This window comes from Ahaetulla prasina, chromosome 10, assembly GCF_028640845.1.
Source record: "Ahaetulla prasina isolate Xishuangbanna chromosome 10, ASM2864084v1, whole genome shotgun sequence".
Classification (NCBI taxonomy): Eukaryota; Metazoa; Chordata; class Lepidosauria; order Squamata; family Colubridae; genus Ahaetulla; species Ahaetulla prasina.
This window is the reverse complement of record NC_080548.1, coordinates 31,100,368-31,119,124: the sequence shown is the minus strand read 5'-3', so window position 1 is coordinate 31,119,124 and position 18,757 is coordinate 31,100,368.

Here is an 18,757-nt window from a genome sequence, read left to right as displayed (position 1 = left end):
TGATCCAGTGCCTATGGCCATGGGGGGGAGGTCCTGAAAGCTTCACGCTGTCCTGGAAGGACGTGAGGGGCAGGGAGTGAAATAAAATACAGGTAGTCCTCAACTTACGACAGTCACTTAGCGAATCTGGCTCTCCCCCCCCCCCCAAAAAAAACCCCGCCTATATGTATAGTCCTTGATTTAAAACCGTTGTTGGGACTGGAACATTCATCACTCAGCATTACAGTCATTAAGGGAGGCGCGTCCTAATTTGCAACCTTTTTTGCTTTGGTCGTTAAGCAAATCACTGGTTGTAAGTCACTTTTTTCAGCGCTGTTGCAACTTGGGAAGTCACTAAATGAATGCGTGTAAGTCAAGGACCCCCGGTAAAGAATTAAGGACAATTCTAATGCACACCACAAAGACACAGACACACACACACAAAATTGTCAGACGCCAAATCTTGCAGTGGTTCCCCTTTGCTATGGCCCGATAACAGCACAGCTAGTCCTCGACATACAACAGTTCATTTAGTGACCGTTCCAAGTTACAATGGCACAGAAAAAAGGGACTTACGACCGTTTCTCACATTTATGACCGTTGCAGCATTCCCCACAGTCATGTGATGAAAATTCAGATGCTCGGCCACTGGCTCCTCTTTATGATGGTTGCATATATTTTTTTTGCTTCCATTTTTAGTTCCGCCCTAAATGAGATAGAAAATGAGTGATGAATATTACTGACTTATTATTGCTTTAATTCTTAAGAAAGAAAGAAAGAAAGAAAGAAAGAAAGAAAGAAAGAAAGAAAAAAAGAAAGAAAGAAAGAGAGGGAGCAAGGGAGGGAGCAAGGGAGGAAAGGAAGAAAGAAAGAGAAAGGAAGGAAGGAAGGGAAAGAAAGAAAGAAAGAAAAGAAAAGAAAAGAAAGAAGGAAGGAAGAGAAAGAAAGAAAGAAGAAAGAAAGAAGAAAGAAAGAAAGAAAGAAAGAGAATGAATGAAAGAAAGAAAGAAAGAAGGAAGGAAGGAAGGAAGGAAGGGAAAGAAAGAACAAAGAATGAAAGAAGAATGAAAGAAAGAAAACAGAAAAAAGAAAGAAAACAAGAAAAAAGGAAGGAAGGAAGGAAGGAAGGAAGCTTTCCCTAGATGTGAGTGGTCTAGCTCACAATTTTTTGCTGGCTGCAATTATGACATCTGGAGGGCACCCAGGGCTTTAAGCTGCTGTAATTAATAATATTGGGTGTTTGGGATGCAGAAAGAGAGAGAAAGAAGGGGGCCACTTTCCTCCCAATTGCTGCGAAAAATCACCCCAAATCGGACCCCCAAGAAGGTTGGGGTGTGGGGGAGACAGTGTGCACAACCCACAAAGCCCACCAAGACCCAAGGGGTTTTTCATTCACTGGTCTTCCTTTTGGGTTCACTTCACCCCCTATTTCTCCATCCCTTTCTTTTCCCAAACGAGCCAACAGTCTTTTATCCTCCCCACCCCGCTTTGCAAGAGGGAATATGTTGCAAATAAAGAGAAAAATCCTTATAAATCTTCCCCTGCGACATTAATAAAGATCTCATTGTAGGGAAGCCACTCCATGGAATCACTTTATAGTTCTCTCTCTCTCTCTCTCTCTCTCTTCCTCTTCCTTTCTCTCCCCCTCTCGCTCTCTCTCCCCCCTCTCTTCCTCCCTCTCTTTCTTTCTCTCTCCCCCCTCTTCCTCTTCCTCTGTCCCTCTCCCTCTTTCTCTCTTCCTCTTCCTTTCTCTCTTCATCTTCCTTTCTCTCTTCCCCTCTCTCTTCTTCCCTCTCTTTCTCCCTTCCCTCTCTCTTCTTCCCTCCCTTTCTTCCTCTCTCTCCCCCTCTTCCTCTTCCTCTGTCCCTCTCCCTCTTTCTCTCTCCCCCTCTCTCTTCCTCTCTTTCTCTCTTCATCTTCCTTTCTCTCTTCCCCTCTCTCTTCTTCCCTCTCTTTCTCCCTTCCTCTCTTCCTCCTCTCTTTCTTTCTCTCTCCCCTCTCTCTCTCTCTCCCCTCTCCCCTCTTTCTCTCTCCCCCTCTCTTCCTCTCTTTCTTTCTCTTTCTCTCTCTTCCTCTTCCTTTCTCTCTTCCTCTTCCTCTTCCTCTCTCTCCTCCTCTTGCTCTCTCTTCCCCCCTCTCTTCCTCTCTCTCTCCCTCTTCCCCTCTCTCTTCCTCTTCCCTCCTCTCTCTCCCCCTCTTCCTCTTCCTCTGTCCCTCTCCCTCTTTCTCTCTCCCCCTCTCTCTTCCTCTCTTTCTCTCTCTTCAGTTCGATCCATCTTTGGAGGAGTTTATTTTCCTAAAGGAAGCCTGACACTGATTGTCTTCCTAAATAAACGGGTCTGATAAATATTTAACACTGCAACAAAGGAAGAGAGAAAGCACTAATGCATGTATTCCAGTTCTGACAGCAGCAGGCAGGCAAAATAAATGAGGAGGGTTTTGCTGATAGCAAGTTTAAATATCTATTTCTCTCTCCGTACCTATATATTCTGTCGATGATCCTTTGGCCTGGATCAACACGGCTTTGTTATTTCGTTTGTTTCTTTTTTAAAACAACAACAACAACAACAACACAAAACAAAACACAAAACCAATATTGCACAGGCTGCTTGGCAAATAATCAGTTTGCTAAATTCTCTCCCCTCCCCAGGTTGGTGCCGAGACATTCCAACATCATTTGTCAGCTCCTTTAGGTTATCTGCCAGAAAATTTGCAATCTAAGCCTCATTCAAATAAAAGGAGCTTGCCACCACAGCACAATTCTCGGCAAAAGCTTTGCTGGAATAAATGGACTCCCATCCATTTGCCCGAGGATTGTGTTTTCCGTTTGATCCGGGTGCCAGGTTTTTTTTTTTCCTTCTTTTTTTAAAGTTTTAAAACGGGGGGGGGGGAGGGAATGGAGGGGGGCAAAAAAAAAATCTTCTCCTTCTTGATTTAGCAGTGGGCACGTTCCAAGTAATTGCCAGAAATCAGACGCTCCTGCTGGCTCATTTGACCTCACTCCCCGGAGACAAAATTAATAGAAATTTTTATTTTAGGGGTTGTTTTTTTGGGGGGGAATGCTGGGCGAGGGAATATAGATCAGAGCCACTGCTCTTGAAAAGAACGGCGTGATTTTGCTCTTATTTTTAAATTTCGTCGGTTTAAGCATCTTCTTCCAAGGGAAGCGGGAAGGGTCCTGGGTGGGCCTCTTAAATATTTCTCTTTAGAGAAGGACCAAAATTTCTAACCAAGGATGGAGGCTGGTGGGAGAGGGGAGATTGGATAGTTTTTCCTATTATTCGTGCTGTTCAGAAAACTTGAACTGTTCTTCCGCTGCCTATTTGGCTGCCAAACATGATTCTGAACCCAGCTGATTTTTAAATTTTTTTTGGATTTTGCATCTGCAATACAAAACAGAAGTCAAGTTTTTGTGGCCTTTGATGTCGTTCCTGGCCAGCCGCCTCTCTGGACAGATTGTCCACCTTTTGCTATTTAACACCTGTGCTGTGTCGACATTTCTTGGTGATTTATTTATCTCCTTTCCCTTCTTCCTGACTTCAATTTGGCCCGGTCTTCTTTAATATGCAGAGGCTTTCTCGCCCTTTCTCTCCCTGTAATATATGTCTGCGAGAAAACCCCTTGCCTTTAAACAACACGCCAAACCTGATTCTCCCGGCCGGCCCAAATGTTTACTTGGAGTTCAAATTCGGTTAGGACAAACAGGGTCAAGAAAAGAAAAGAAAAATTCTGGAGCCAAAGAAGCTGCTTTTATTTCTCATTCTGGGGTAGGTCAAAAGGGAGATTGCTGACAGGATACAAGGAATCTGCTTCCAGGTAGGGAGGTCTGAGGGACCACCACCCCCCTCGGTTTTTGGAGAAGGGGAGAGCCTGCTATCTCACCTTCTCCTAAAACCGAGGGGGTCCCACACAGTCCCTAAAACCTGGAAAGAGATTTGGAAGGGAGCAAAGGAAGGCTGCCAGTTAACTTGGGAATGATGAGCCTCTCCAGAGGGGGTGAAGAGCTGGATGACCCATGGTTCCCAACCATGGACAGGGCAATCCATCTCAAGCCCTTCTTGTCAGTTTTCCTGATGTAAATGCCTGGCCTGTTTTAAGAATAAGAATAAGAATGGAATGGAATGGAATAGAATAGAATGGAATGGAATAGAATAGAATAGAATAGAATAGAATAGAATAGAATAGAATAGAATAGAATAGAATAGAATAGAATAGAATAGAATAGGAATGAAGAATTTGGAATGGCATAGAATAGAATATAGAAAATATAGAAAGAATAGAATAGAATATAGACAATATAGAAAGAATAGAATAGAATAGAATAGAATAGAATAGAATAGAATAGAATAGAATAGAGGAATGAAGAATTTAGAATAGAATATAGAAAATAGAATAGAATAGAATAGAATAGAAGACTGAAGAATTTAGAATAGAATATAGAATATAAAGTATAGAATAGAATAGAATAGAATAGAATAGAATAGAATAGAATAGAATAGAATAGAATAGAATAGAATAGAATAGAATAGAATAGAGGAATGAAGAATTTAGAATAGAATATAAAAAATAGAATAGAATAGAATAGAAGACTGAAGAATTTAGAATAGAATATAGAATATAAAGTATAGAATAGAACAGAACAGAACAGAACAGAACAGAACAGAACAGAATAGAATAGAATAGAATAGAATAGAATAGAATTAATTATTGGCCAAGTGTGATTGGACACACAAGGAATTTGTCTTGGTGCATATGCTCTCAGTGTACATAAAAGAAAAGATACGTTCATCAAGGTACAACACTTACAACACTTAATGATAGTCATAGGGTACAAATAAGCAATCAGGAAACAATCAATATCAATATAAATCGTAAGGATACAAGCAACTAAGTTACAGTCATACAGATATAAGTGCGAGGAGATGGGTGATAGGAACGGTGAGAAGATTAATAGTAATATTAATGCAGACTTAGTGAATAGTTTGACAGTGTTGAGGGAATTATTTGTTTAGCAGAGTGATGGCGTTTGGGAGAAAACTGTTCTGGTGTGCAGTACTCTGTAGCATCGTTTTGAGGGTAGGAGTTAAAACAGTTTATGTCCAGGATGTGAGAGGTCTGTAAATAAGAGAATAATTTGATTCATCTTTCCTTCCTTTCCCCCCTTCCTCCTTGCCTCCTCCTCCTTCCCTTCTTTCTTCTTCCTTCCTTTCCTTTTTCTCTTTCTCTTTTTCTCCTTTCCCTTCCTTTCTATGTCCTCTCTCTCTCTTCCTCCTTCCCTTCCCCTTTCCCCTTCTCCCTTTCTTTTCTTTCGTTCCTTTCTCTTTCCTGCCTTTCCTTCTCCCTTTTCCCTTTCTTCTCTTTCTTTCCTCCTTTCCCTTTACTACCTTCCTCTCTCCTTCTCCCCTTTCCCTTCTTCCTTTTTTCTTCCCTTCTTCCCTGCCCCTTCCTTTTCTATCCTTTCCCCTTCCTTCCCTCTGAACCACAGAATATATATATGTGTGTGTGTATATATGTACACACACACACACACATATGAAACATATACATATATATTCATATTCTCTCCCTCCCCCCCCTCCCCAGATACTTCCAGATTCTGGCTCCCACCCCAAATCAAAGTACATCGACTTGTTTGTTTAATTGCCACCCTGTAACTTATCAGCCCCGGATCTGAAGGAATTAATTGAGTGTTAACGCATTTTATCTTTGAACAAACGAGCCCCCCAAATCTCTCCATTTAATTGCCTTGGCCTGGCTGAGAGGCGGTAATTATCTCTACATTAGCTGGAAATTTCTCCCCTGACTTGGAGAAGAGCAAGGAGGGGTGGTGGCAGCAGCAGGGAGGGAGAGAGAGAGAAAGAAGGAGAGAGGAAGAGAGAGAGAGAGAGAAGGAGAGAGGAAGAGAGAGAGGAGAGGGAGGGAGGGAGAGAGAGAGAGAGAGAAGGAGAGAGAAAGAGAGAGAGAGAGAAGTAGAGAAGGAGGGAGGGAGAGGGAGGGAGAGAGAGAAGGAGAGAGAAGGAGAGAGGAAGAGAGAGAGTGTGTGAGAGAGAAGGAGAGAAGGAGAGAGGGAAGGAGGGAGAAGGAGAGAGAAGGAGAGTGGGAGAGGGAGAGGGAGAGAGACAAGGAGCGAGGAAGAAAGAAAAGAGTGTGTGAGAGAGAGAGAAGGAGGAGAGAGAGAAAGAAGGAGAGAGGAAGAGAGAGAGAGAGAGAAGGAGAGAGGAAGAGAGAGAGGAGAGGGAGGGAGGGAGAGAGAGAGAGAGAGAAGGAGAGAGAAAGAGAGAGAGAGAGAAGTAGAGAAGGAGGGAGGGAGAGGGAGGGAGAGAGAAGGAGAGAGAAGGAGAGAGGAAGAGAGAGAGGGTGTGAGAGAGAAGGAGAGAAGGAGAGAGGGAAGGAGGGAGAAGGAGAGAGAAGGAGAGAGGGAGAGGGAGAGGGAGAGAGAGAAGGAGCGAGGAAGAAAGAAAGAGAGTGTGTGAGAGAGAGAAGGAGGGAGGGAGGGAGGGAGAGGGAGAGGGAGAGAGAGAGAAGGAGAGAGGGAGGGGGAAGGGAGAGAGAGAAAATCGGTAGGAAAACACAAGCGAAGGAAATCTAAACTCATCCTCACCCTGCCTTCCTTTCTAACCAAGTTGGTGGAATGAAGCCCTGAGAATCTTTTCTTCAACCCCATTTGTGGACAGAATAGACCTGGAAGGGACCTTGGAGGTCTTATAGTCCAACCCCCTGCACAAGTAGGAAACCCTCTACCATTTCAAACGTCTCTTCTTAAAAACCTCCAGTGATGGAGTGCCCACAGTTTCTGGTGGCGAGCTGTTCCACTGGTTCATTGTCCTCAATGTCAGGAAGTTTTCTCCTTCATTCCATCTGTTGCTTCTTGTCTTGCCTTCAGGGGCTTTGGAGAATAGGTTGGCCCCCCTCTACTTTGTGGAAGCCCCTCCAATATTGGAACACTGCTATCATGTCCTTCCCCCCATCATTTCACCAACAAGCTCTCCCCACCCAAAATCTTTTATTACATCTGGTTCTCGACTTACAACCCTTTGTTTGGTGATCTTTCAACGTTGCAACGGAGTTGAAAAAAGCAACTGACGACCCGTCCTCACACTTACAACGGTTGCCACATCTCTCCGTGGTCGCCTGGAATAAAATTTGGGCACTTGGCCAAAGTTATAAAGGTCGCAGCATCCCGGAGTCACGCGATCGCAAGTCTCCCTGCGGGGAGAGATGGTTGGGAAATAAATGTAAAATAAATAAATAAAATTATCCTTTGCGATCTTCCCAGCCGTCTTCCGGCGAGCAAAGTCAGTGCGCGGGAACAGGATCCGCTTAATGACCGCTCAATTTGCTTAATAACGGCTGGGGCTCGCTTAACAGTCGTGGGGGGAAAAAAAGGTCATAAAAGGGGCTGCGACTCATGTAACAGCAGAAATTCTGTTGGGCCTCTGGTGGCTCAACAGACTAATGCAGTCTGTTATTAACACAGCTGCTTGCAATTACTGCAAGTCCAAGTCCCACCAGGCCCAAGGTTGACTCAGCCTTCCATCCTTTATAAGGTAGGTAAAATGAGGACCCAGATTGTTGGGGGCAATAAGTTGACTTTGTATATAATATACAAATGGATGAAGACTATTGCTTGACACTGTGTAAGCCGCCCTGAGTCTTTGGAGAAGGGCAGGATATAAATTCAAATTTAAAAAAAAAAATTCCGCTCTTCCCTGTGGTCGTAAATCGAGGATCGCCTGTTCTAGAAATTTCTCCTCTTCCTACTACTGCAGTCTGATTCAGATTGACCGACTAACCAAAAATAAACCCTCTTTCATGGCTAGAAAGACAAACCTTAAAGCAGGAAACAATCCAAGCCCTTCTATCTGGGCCTTGTTAAAAGCAACCGATGCAATAAATCTGGGGGGGAAAAAAACCTTTTTGAAAAGTGACATGCTGCCAGCGGCTTTAAAAGAAAGGAAGAAAATGAAGAAGATTTCAAGGGCTTGATGCAAAATAACCAGTTTGCTTGTTAAGCGTGTCAGGAAGGCTGGCCGAGGCGAGGAGTTCCTGGGAGGGGCGAGGGGCAGGGCTAACCAGTGGTGGGATCAGCCGGTTTACCGAACCGCACATAAAGTTAACAACCGGTTTGGGTGAACCGAGACGAACCGGCTGAAACCCACCACTGGTATTCGTCTTTCTCTCCGGAGTTTTTGCAGGAAGGAGTCCGAATGGGAATTCCAGATCTTGTCCACAACAAATTGCTTTCTTTTTTTTTTTTTAATTGAAAAAGTTTTTAAAAAAAACAAAGACATTTTCGCCCCTTTTTTCCCCCCTCCCTCCCAGAAAACCCCCTTCCCCTCCTTCCCCCGGCTTCCCGGTCAATCACAAGGTATTGTTATACATAAACCAAACATAGAATAAAATTTTCCCTTCCAATCCAATTAACCTCATCCAAAGCTTTTCATCTCCCAACCCCCTCCCCATTACATAAAATAACTTTCTAATTATTCAAAGGCAATCTGATATTTCTTAATCTGATATCTGTTTTGTAGATAATCAATCCATTTTTTCCATTCAATTAAATATCTTTCCTGCGTATTGTCTTTTAAAAAAGCTGAGATTTTAGCCATCTCAGCCAAATTAATGACTTTCAGTATCCATTCTTCTATTGTAGGTACCTCTTCTTTCTTCCAGTATTGTCCAATCAACAGTCTTGCTGCTGTTATTAAATTCAGAATCAATTTAGTCTCAATCCCTGTACAATCCGTTATAATTCCCAAAAGGAAAAATTGTGGCAGGAACTTTATCTTCTTCTTCAGTACATTTTGAATAATCCACCAAATTCTTATCCAAAAGGCCTTAATTTTCTTGCAAGTCCACCAAATATGAAAATATGTAGCGTCATCACAATCACACCTCCAACATTTCGCTTGGATATTAGGATACATACGTGATAATTTTTTGGGATCTAAGTGCCATCTATAAAACATCTTATAAAAATTTTCCCTTAAATTCTGTGCTTGTGTAAACTTAACAAATTGCTTTCTTGCCTTGAGTGGGAAAACTTCCCGTCTCTTGAAGAGGGCGAAGCAACAGGAGCAGAAGAAAATGAGCGTGGAATATCCCTTCTCATAAATGACTTTTGTTTTTCTATACATGGGTCCACGGACAAAAGTTACACACACTTCTTCAAAAAAAATGGGCGGGCAGGTTCTCCACCCACCTTTTTAAGCATACATCATCCAGTGATGCATATAATAGAGAAAGTGGCGGTGAACGAATTATACTAAAATAAATCAGGAAGACAGGAGTGTGTAACTCAAGTTCTCCTAACCGGGGACAGCTTAAGCCCGCTTCAATCTTTCGGCTTGAAAATGTTTAACGTAGAAAGTCAACATATTTGTTTATTCATGCATCGTGTTTATATAAGGAAGCCATCTCACAATCAAGTTTGGTCTAATGGTTGAGGTGTTGGGCGAGAAACCGGGAGGCTGTGAGTTCTAGTTCCGCCTTAGGAATGAAAGTCGGCTGGGTGACTTTGAGCCAATCACTAGGAGACGGTGAGTTCTAGTCCTGCCTTAGGCATGAAAGGTGGGTGGGTGACTTTGAGCCAATCACCAGGTGATGGTGAGTTCTAGTCCTGCCTTAGCCATGAAAACTGGCTGAGTGACTTTGGGCCAATAACCAGGAGATGGTGAGTTCTAGTCCTGCCTTAGCCATGAAAACTGGCTGGGTGACTTTGGGCCAATCACCAGGTGATGGTGAATTCTAGTCCTGCCTTAGCCATGAAAACCGGCTGGGTGACTTTGGGCCAATAACCAGGAGACGGTGAGTTCTAGTCCTGACTTAGCCATGAAAACCGGCTGGGTGACTTTGGGCCAATAACCAGGAGATGGTGAGTTCTAGTCCTGACTTAGCCATGAAAACCGGCTGGGTGACTTTGGGCCAATAACCAGGAGATGGTGAGTTCTAGTCCTGCCTTAGCCATGAAAACTGGCTGGGTGACTTTGGGCCAATAACCAGGAGATGGTGAGTTCTAGTCCTGCCTTAGCCATGAAAACCGGCTGGGTGACTTTGGGCCAATAACCAGGAGACGGTGAGTACGAGTCCTGCCTTAGCCATGAAAACCAGCTGGGTGACTTTGGGGCCAATTACCAGGAGACGATGAGTGATTGGTGACAATCATTCTCTCTCAGTCCAACCCACCTCACAGGGTTGTTGTTGTTGTTGTTGGGTAAAAGGGGAGGACAAAGAAATATTCTGCATGCTCACCACCTTGACCATTAATAAAAAAAAATAAAGTCAGAATTAAAAACAGAAACAAAAGTGACACTAAGTGGCATACGATAAAAGTAAAAAACAAATGTGGGATCTGGGATGCAAAAACTGCTCTGTACCTTTGGCGGAATTTGGATTTCTGGGGGGGCTTTTTGGGTGGGGGTTAAAAAACTAATATAGGAGCCTAGATTCCCAGGGCAGGGTGGGCGGGCGGGAAGAGGGTCCTTCTGCAAAACAGAAGCAGCTGGATCTTCTGCTCCGTGTGGCGGAGAAACTCTTTAGTTCAAGGGTGTGAAAGAGCCACTGGTGTGAACAAAGAGATTTGGAAGTGTGAACAAAGCTGTTTGGGAGCCTTTTGGCAAAGGAGCTTAATTTAACCCGTCTGTTTTTTTTTCCAGGCAGCTGGGATTGCTTCCGATTTCCTTCCCTTCCTTGGCTGGGAAATGTGGGCCGTGTTTTGTAAGAAGAAGAAGAAGAAGATGGCAGAAAGATAGGAAAGATAGACGAAAGGAAGGGTAGGAAATAAAAGACGAAACGACAAGAGACTTTGTTTTGCTTCTCTTGGGTTCCTTGCTGACGTGATTGCATTCCTTCGTTCCGATATTTGCTGTCTTCCAATATTTAGAATAGAATAGAATAGAATAGAATTTTATTGGCCAAGTGTGATTGGACACACAAGGAATTTGTCTTGGTGCATATGCTCTCAGTGTGCATAAAAGAAAAGATACCTTCATCAAGAATCATAAGGTACAACACTTAATGATAGTCATAGGGTACAAATAAGCAATCAGGAAACAATCCATATAAACATAAATATAAATAAATTATTCGGTCGAATAGGTTGTAAAAAATGCTTTTAAAAGTAGAATAGAATAGAATGAAATTCTTTATTGGCCAAGTGTGATTGGACACACAAGGAATTTGTCTTGGTGCATATGCTCTCAGTGTGCATAAAAGAAAAGATACGTTCATCAAGAATCCTAAGATACAACACTTAATGATTGTCATAGGTTACAAATATGCAATCAGGAAACAATCAGGAATAGAATAGAATAGAATAGAATAGAATAGAATAGAATAGAATAGAATAGAATAGAATAGAATAGAATAGAATAGAATTTTTATTGGCCAAGTGTGATTGGACACACAAGGAATTTGTCTTGGTGCATATGCTCTCAGTGTACATAAAAGAAAAGATACCTTCATCAAGGTACAACACTTACAACACAATTACAACATTTACAACACAATTAATTTAATTTAATTTAAGGGGCTCCACAAAGAACGGGGTGGTTGGATGGGTCAACCTATTCTCCAAAGCACCTGAGGGCAGGACAAGAAGCAACGGATGGAAATGAACCAAGGAAAGAGAAGCAACCTAGAATTAAGGAGAAATTTCCCCACAGTGAGAACAATTAACCAGTGGAACAACTTGCCTCCAGAAATTGTGGGTGCTCCAACACGGAAGGTTTTTTAAGAAGAGACTGGACAGCCATTTGTCTGACATAGTATGGGGTTTTCTGCTTGGGCAGGGGGTTGGACTAGAAGACCTCCAAGAACCCTTCTAACTCTGCTAGCCTGCTATTCTGTGTTATTCTGTTATTCTGTGTTATTCTGCTATTCTGTTATTCCGTGTTATTCTGTGTCATTCTGTTATTCCATGTTATTGTTATTCTGTGTTATTCCATGTTATTCGTTATTCTGTTACTTTATTATTCCAAGTTATTCTGTTATTCCGTGTTATTCTGTTATTCCGTGTTATTCTGTTATTCCACGTTATTCTGATATTTTGTTATTCTGTGTTATTCTGCTATTCTGTTATTCTGTTATTCTGTTATTCTGCTATTATGATTTATATTGATATATTGACCATCAATTGTGTTGTAAATGTTGTACCTTGATGAACGTATCTTTTCTTTTATGTACACTGAGAGCATCTGCACCAAGACAAATTCCCTGTGTGTCCAATCACACTTGGCCAATAAATTCTATTCTATTCTATTCCGTGTTATTCTGCTATTCTGCGTTTGTGTTATTCTGTTATCCGTGTTATTCTGCTATTCTGTGTTGTTATTCTATGTTATTCTGCTATTTTGTTATTCCACGTTATTCTGCTTTTCTGTGTTATTCTGCTATTCTGTGGCTTTTTGGACATCATTTGGTGGCTACACTCCTCACAAAAACAGCTTTTTCTTCCTTTGTGGATTATCCAATTTAGGACTTCTTTTTTTCTTTTTCATTTCTTTTTAGGATCTTTCCCATCCCCAACCTTAGCCGGACCGCCAATAAAGGCCTACAGTACAATATTTCATTCTCCTTATTTTTATTTTATTTTTTTTCCTTATCAGGGTGATGTTTTTCTTTCAAAAGGAAGTGACAACCGGGGCGTCACCCCACGCGGGCTCCTTTTAGTTAAGTTACTTTATCTGGAGGAGACGGGAAAAGGGTTTCATAAGGCAAGAGGAGGAAAGGGGGAGAAGGAGGAGGAGGGGGGGGCGGTCTTTGCCCCAGCTTTCAGCCTGAGCAAGAACGATTGGATGGCCCCACAAGAAAGATGGGGAGGGAGGTTGGAAGGGCGGGGGGGGGGGGCGGTGGAGAGTGGAGCAAAGATTTCTTTTAAGGGAAAATTGTAGGTAACGAGAGGTCATAAATGTAAGCCCTGTGCCTTTAAATTCACAGCTGCCAGGCCGTAAATATATTTTTACGCGTGGGGCATCGCCTGAAAGTGGCCTTACTGACGTGTTTTTCTTGTCTGTAATGGAAGGGCTGGTTTAATGCACCAACTTAAACACTCTGGGTCCTGTTGATTTTATGGACTGGAAAGGCGGTGATTTATGATCACAGCATCCCAACGCCAAGCAACCGGGGAGGGGCGAGAGTTGGGTGGGTGGGTGTGTTGGAGAGAGAGGGAAAGGAGATAAAAGGAGGGCAGGCTCAGGTATGCCCAGCACTCGAAAGGCAAAACGGTACGAAAAACTTTTATTTTATTTTATTTTTTTAAATAATTGGACTTTGGACAGTCACCAGGAGACTGGGAATTCTAGTCCTGCCTTAGGCATAAAAGCCAACCGGGCGACTTCAGGCCAAACACTGGGAGACTAGGAGTTCTAATCCTGTTTTAGGCATAAAAGCCAGCTGGGTGACTTCAGTCCAATCACCAGGAGACTGGGAATTCTAGTCCTGCCTTAGATTTTAATTTTTTTAAAAAAAGGGGATGATCTAGATAAGATTGAGTTTGGGTCCTACCTGGGTGGAGATGTCAAAAGGCTAGGGAGAATTCATAGACTTAGGAAAGAGTGAACTAGTCTCCTTCTGAGGAATTTAAGGCGCCTGCGTTGCAAGGTTTCTCGCTTTGTCAGCCTTCCCATAATACACTCAGTTGGTCTAGTGGGGTAGGTACCAAGCTGGGAACTGGGAGGCTGGGAGTTCCAGTCCTGCCTTAGGCACAAAAACTGGGTGGGTGACTTTGGAAAATTACCAGGAGACTTTGAGTTCCGGTCCTGCCTTAGGCATTAAATTCCAGCTGGGCAATTTCAGGTCAATCATCAGGAGACTGGGAGTTCTAGTTCTGCCTTAGGCATAAAAGCCAGCTGGGCAACGTCAGGCCAAACACTGGGAGACTGGGAGTTCTAGTCCTGCCTTAGACATAAAAGCCAGCTGGGCGACTTCAGGCCAAACACTGGGTGACTGGGAGTTTTAGTCCTGCCATAGGCATAAAAGCCAACTGGGTGACTTTGGGCCCTCTCTCTCAGTCCAACCAACCTCACAAGATTGTTGTTGTGAGGAAAAGAGGAAGGAGTATTAGGTATGTTTTTCTCCTCGGGTAATTTATAAAAATAACTTTATAAAAATCTGAAAAAAATGGTTTCTTAAAGAAAGCCATTTCTTTAAAGTATTGGTCTTCCGTGATCACTCTACCAGTAACAGAGTGAACTAAACAAACTACAAACAGGGAGACGGTGAGTTCTAGTCCTGCCTTAGGCTCAAAACCAACTGCGGGGGGGGGCATGGGGAGGGGAGAGGACCTCGGGCCAGTCACTCCCACTCAGCCCTAGAAAGAAATCAATGGCCAATGACTTTGGGGAAACCCTTGCCAAGACAACCGCCGGGCCTTGTCCAGGCGGCCTCCGAGAATCAGACACGATTGAACGGAAGAGGCGAAAAAACTTGGCAGCTCGGATTTTTCCTTTCCTGTTTTCACCCCCATCCTCCCCACCCCACCCCGCTGAATCCCGCAATTTCCTTCCAGAGAGCTTTCCGAGCGCTGGCTCACTCCCGGCTGGGGAATATGGTGATTCAGATGCTCTTACATAGCAACAGGGGTGAGGGGGCAAACGAAGGACCATCCATCATTTTTGCTGGAAAAGCCGCACATCGCAGCCTGGCACGGGAAGGGAAAAAGACCAGATGGGTTTTGGTCACGTGGCCTGAAATGGTGTGTGTGTGTGTGTGTGAAGAGGGTCCGTGTGCAATGAGAGAGTTAAATACTGATTTTCAGCATCTTCCCCTCCGGATTGCTCCCCGGTCCCGTGGTTTATTTTATGGTTCCTCAGTTCTTTGAGGTTCCAGAAGAACTGGGGAGAACGTTACTGCTTCACGGTTTGGAAGTGCACACGCCACACATGCCCGGACCCTCCATGCATGCGCAAACCCTTCTGTGTATGCGCGGAGGGTAAAAAAACAGGTTACTTCCTGGTTTTAACCAGGAAATAATGACGACTGTTTGAGTGGGCAGAGCGTCGCACTGCGGTCGCTACCGGTTCGGCCAAACCGGTCCGAACTGGTAGCATTTCACTCCTGCTGCTCACCCCCAAAACTCGATCAGCTAAGGATGGGATGAGGGTGGGAGTCATTGGTAGATTCAAAACGAAGTGTCTTCTTGGCCCATCGGATCTCCAAATATATAAAGTTGGGCCATATTCGGCGTTCTGATTCCGTTCCTTCTCAGAGCAGGTTTATGGCAGCAGCGGGCTGCTGCCGGTTCGGACCGGTTCTAGAGAACCGGTGGTTCTGACCATCAGCTGGCCCCACCCACCGGCCCCCACCCTATCCTGTCCTATATCTCCTTCTTTCTGGCTCAGCTGATTCGCGCAGCACAGCTGATTTCCGTTCCTCCGTGGTTCTACTTACCGGGGCTGCCTTAGAAGGTAAGCAGCTGAGCTTCAGATTGCTGTATTTTGAACTCTGCGCGCAAGAGCGTTAGAACCAGTTGTTAATCCCACTGGTTTATGGGATCAGTGGACCATACAAGGTCCAGTTCTGATCCTCTCATGGCTCAGCCACAGATTTAATTCCAATTGTTCCTCAACTGATATGTTCCAGTTTCGGCTGCAGGATGTGTCTTCAGAAGAAAATATTATTTCTGATGCCTAATTACTTCCTTTCCTTTCCTTCCCTTCCCTTCCCTTTGTCTTTCTTTCCTTTCCTTTCCTTTCCTTTCCTTTCCTTTCCTTTCCTTTCCTGCTTTCCTTTCCTTCCCTTCTTTTTCCTCCTTCCTCCTTCCCTTCCCTTCTCTTCCCTCCTTTCCTTTCCTTCCCTTTCCTTTCCTTCCCTTCCCTCCCCTCCTTTCCTTCCCTTCCCTTCCCTTTGTCTTTCTTTCCTTTCCTTTCCTTTCCTTTCCTTTCCTTTCCTTTCCTTTCCTTTCCTTTCCTTTCCTTTCTTCTTCTCCTTCTCTCCCTCCCTTCTTCTCTGTCCTGCCTCCCCCTTCCCTCCTTCCTTCCTCCCTTCCTTCCCTCCCTCCCTCCCTCCCTCCAGCCTTAGTAATCTCTTTTCTACTTTTCATCCAGGTCCTTTCTCCATACAGTTACTGGACAATCCACAGCCTAGCAGCACTGCAGTATAACCACCCTTGGTCCATCCTTGGGCCAAAGAGCTGGGGAACAAAGGTTTTGATCCACCACTGGAGAAGAAAGGATGATCAATGAGGCCAACCAAATTCCGGGCCTCACAATCCAGACGGCAACTAGATGTCAGCAAAGAGTTGTGGTTGTCCCTACCTCTGCCCCTGCAAACCACAGTCCAGGGGTATCTGCCAGCTGTCAAGATGGCAGCTGCAACAGTCATTGATCACATCTGTCAGGCGCCATGTCAACATTTTTGACCTCGCCCCGGCAAGGCAACCCCTGGAGTGGCCCTCTGGATATGTGCAAGTTGCAACCCGGGTGCAGCAGCCACATAGCCCTACTCTAAACCCAGATGGAAACTGAGCAGTTGATATCTAACAAAGATATCAGACTAAGAGTTATCAGACTGTTTTTGAATGATTATGATGTATTATTCTTGATTGTTTTGGGGGGAAGTTAGGAATTGATGATTGTAGGGGTATAATTAAGTTGGGATGAAAATTTTTTAGCATATGTTTGTTTTATTTTTAACTATACCTTGTGCCCGTTCCGGGAAGTCGGGGGGGGGGAGGGGGGTTGTGAAGGGAGGGGAGAGGAGGGGGGGAAAGGGGGAAAAATTTTTTGTAAAACTTTTTGAATAAAAAAAAAAAAGTAACTGAGCAGTTGAAAGTTTTCTAATTTAAATCCAAAACCAGGGGTGAAATCCAGAGGTGGGTTTCAGCAGGTTCTGGACCAGTTCTGGAGAACCGGTAGCGGAAATTTTGAGTAGTTCGGAGAACCAGTAGTAAAAATTCTGACTGGCCCCATCCCCATCTGTTCTCTGCCTCCCCAGTCCCAGCTGATTGGGAGGAAATGGGGATTTTGCAGGAACCTTCTCCTGCCACGCCCACCAAGCCATGCCATGCCCACCAAGCCACACCCACACAACAGGTAATAAAAAAATTTGAAACCCACCACTGATGAAACCCAGCAGGTTCGGACAGGTTCTGGAGAACCGGTAGTGGAAATTTTAGGCAAATACCACCTCTGGCTGGTCCCAGAGCGGGATGGGAATGGAGATTTTGCAGTATCCTTCCCCTGCCACGCCCACCAAGCCACGGCCACAGAACCGGTAGTAAAAAAATTTGGATTTCACCACTGTCCCAAACTCTTTCTCCAAAATATTGCAGAGTTCTCTTCTCCTGGCGTACACAAAATTAAAACAGAGATGGGCAGCCTCTCCTTAGCTAGAAGCAAGTTACTCTTATAATTCCCTTTTTTCTGGATACCAAAGGCAGTCAAATCACGCAATGCTGCCCGCAGGGCAAGGCTGAATTTCTGAATTTCTCCGTTATTGTTGTTTTGTTTGTCCTTCGGAAAGGAGCTTTGCTTTTAAAATTGTGCTCCGTTTAGCTTTGAGCACCCATTCTGATGTGGCTGTGCACTTTCCATTTAGAAGGACCACTGGGAATTGGCACAGAGAATTCCCGGAGAGAATGCAAGGGGACCTGACAGAAGGATTTCAGGGCTCCGTGGAGCCCAGGGCCTCCAGGTAGTCAATATTAAAATTAAAGCCGTAAAAAAACAACAATGGAGAATTCCCGCAATTTCTATGCACATTGATTTTACCACCTAGATTTTTAAGTCCATTATCAATAAATAAATACCTCAATAAATAAATACCTCAATAAATAAATAGTTCAACAGATAAATAGCTCAATAAATAAATTAAGATAGATGCAAAGATACATAGATGATAGATGGATGGATGGATGGATGGACGGATAGATGGATGGAAGGACAGAGAGATAATAAATAGATAATAGAAATAGATAATAAATTATGAGAGAGCGAGAGATAGAAAGATAGAAAGAGAGAGAGAATAAATAGTTAATAGAAATAGATAATAAATAAATAATGAGAGAGAGAGACATAGATAGACAGACAGACAGAAAAGATAGATAGATAGATAGATAGACAGACAGACAGACAGACAGACAGATAGATGGAAAGACAGATAGATGGAAAGACAGCGAGAGAGAATAAATATATAATAAATAAATGAGAGATAGATAGATAATGATAATAATAATAATAATAATAATAATAATAATAATAATAATAATAATAATAATAATAATAGATAATAATAGAAGAACAGTTTTTTCCCGAAGGCCATCACTCTGCTAAACAAATAATTCCCTCAACACTGTCAGACTATTTACTGAATCTGCACTACTATTAATCGTTTCATAGTTCCCATCATCAATCTCTTTCCACTTATGACTGTATGACTATAACTTGTTGCTGGCAATCCTTATGATTTATATTGATATATTGACCACCAATTGTGTTGTAAATGTTGTACCTTGATGAACGTATCTTTTCTTTTATGCACACTGAGAGCCTATGCACCAAAGACAAATTCCTTGTGTGTCCAATCACACTTGGCCAATAAAATTCTATTCTATTCTATTCTATTCTATTCTATTCTATTCTATTCTATTCTATTCTAATAGATAAAGATAAATAATGGATGGATGGATGGACGGACAGAGAGAGATATAATAAATAGATAATAGAAATAGATAGATAATGATAGATGGATGGATGGAGGGACAGAGAGAGAGAGAGAGAGAGAGAGAGAGAATAAATAGATAATAGAAATAGATAATAAATGATGAGAGAGCGAGAGAGAT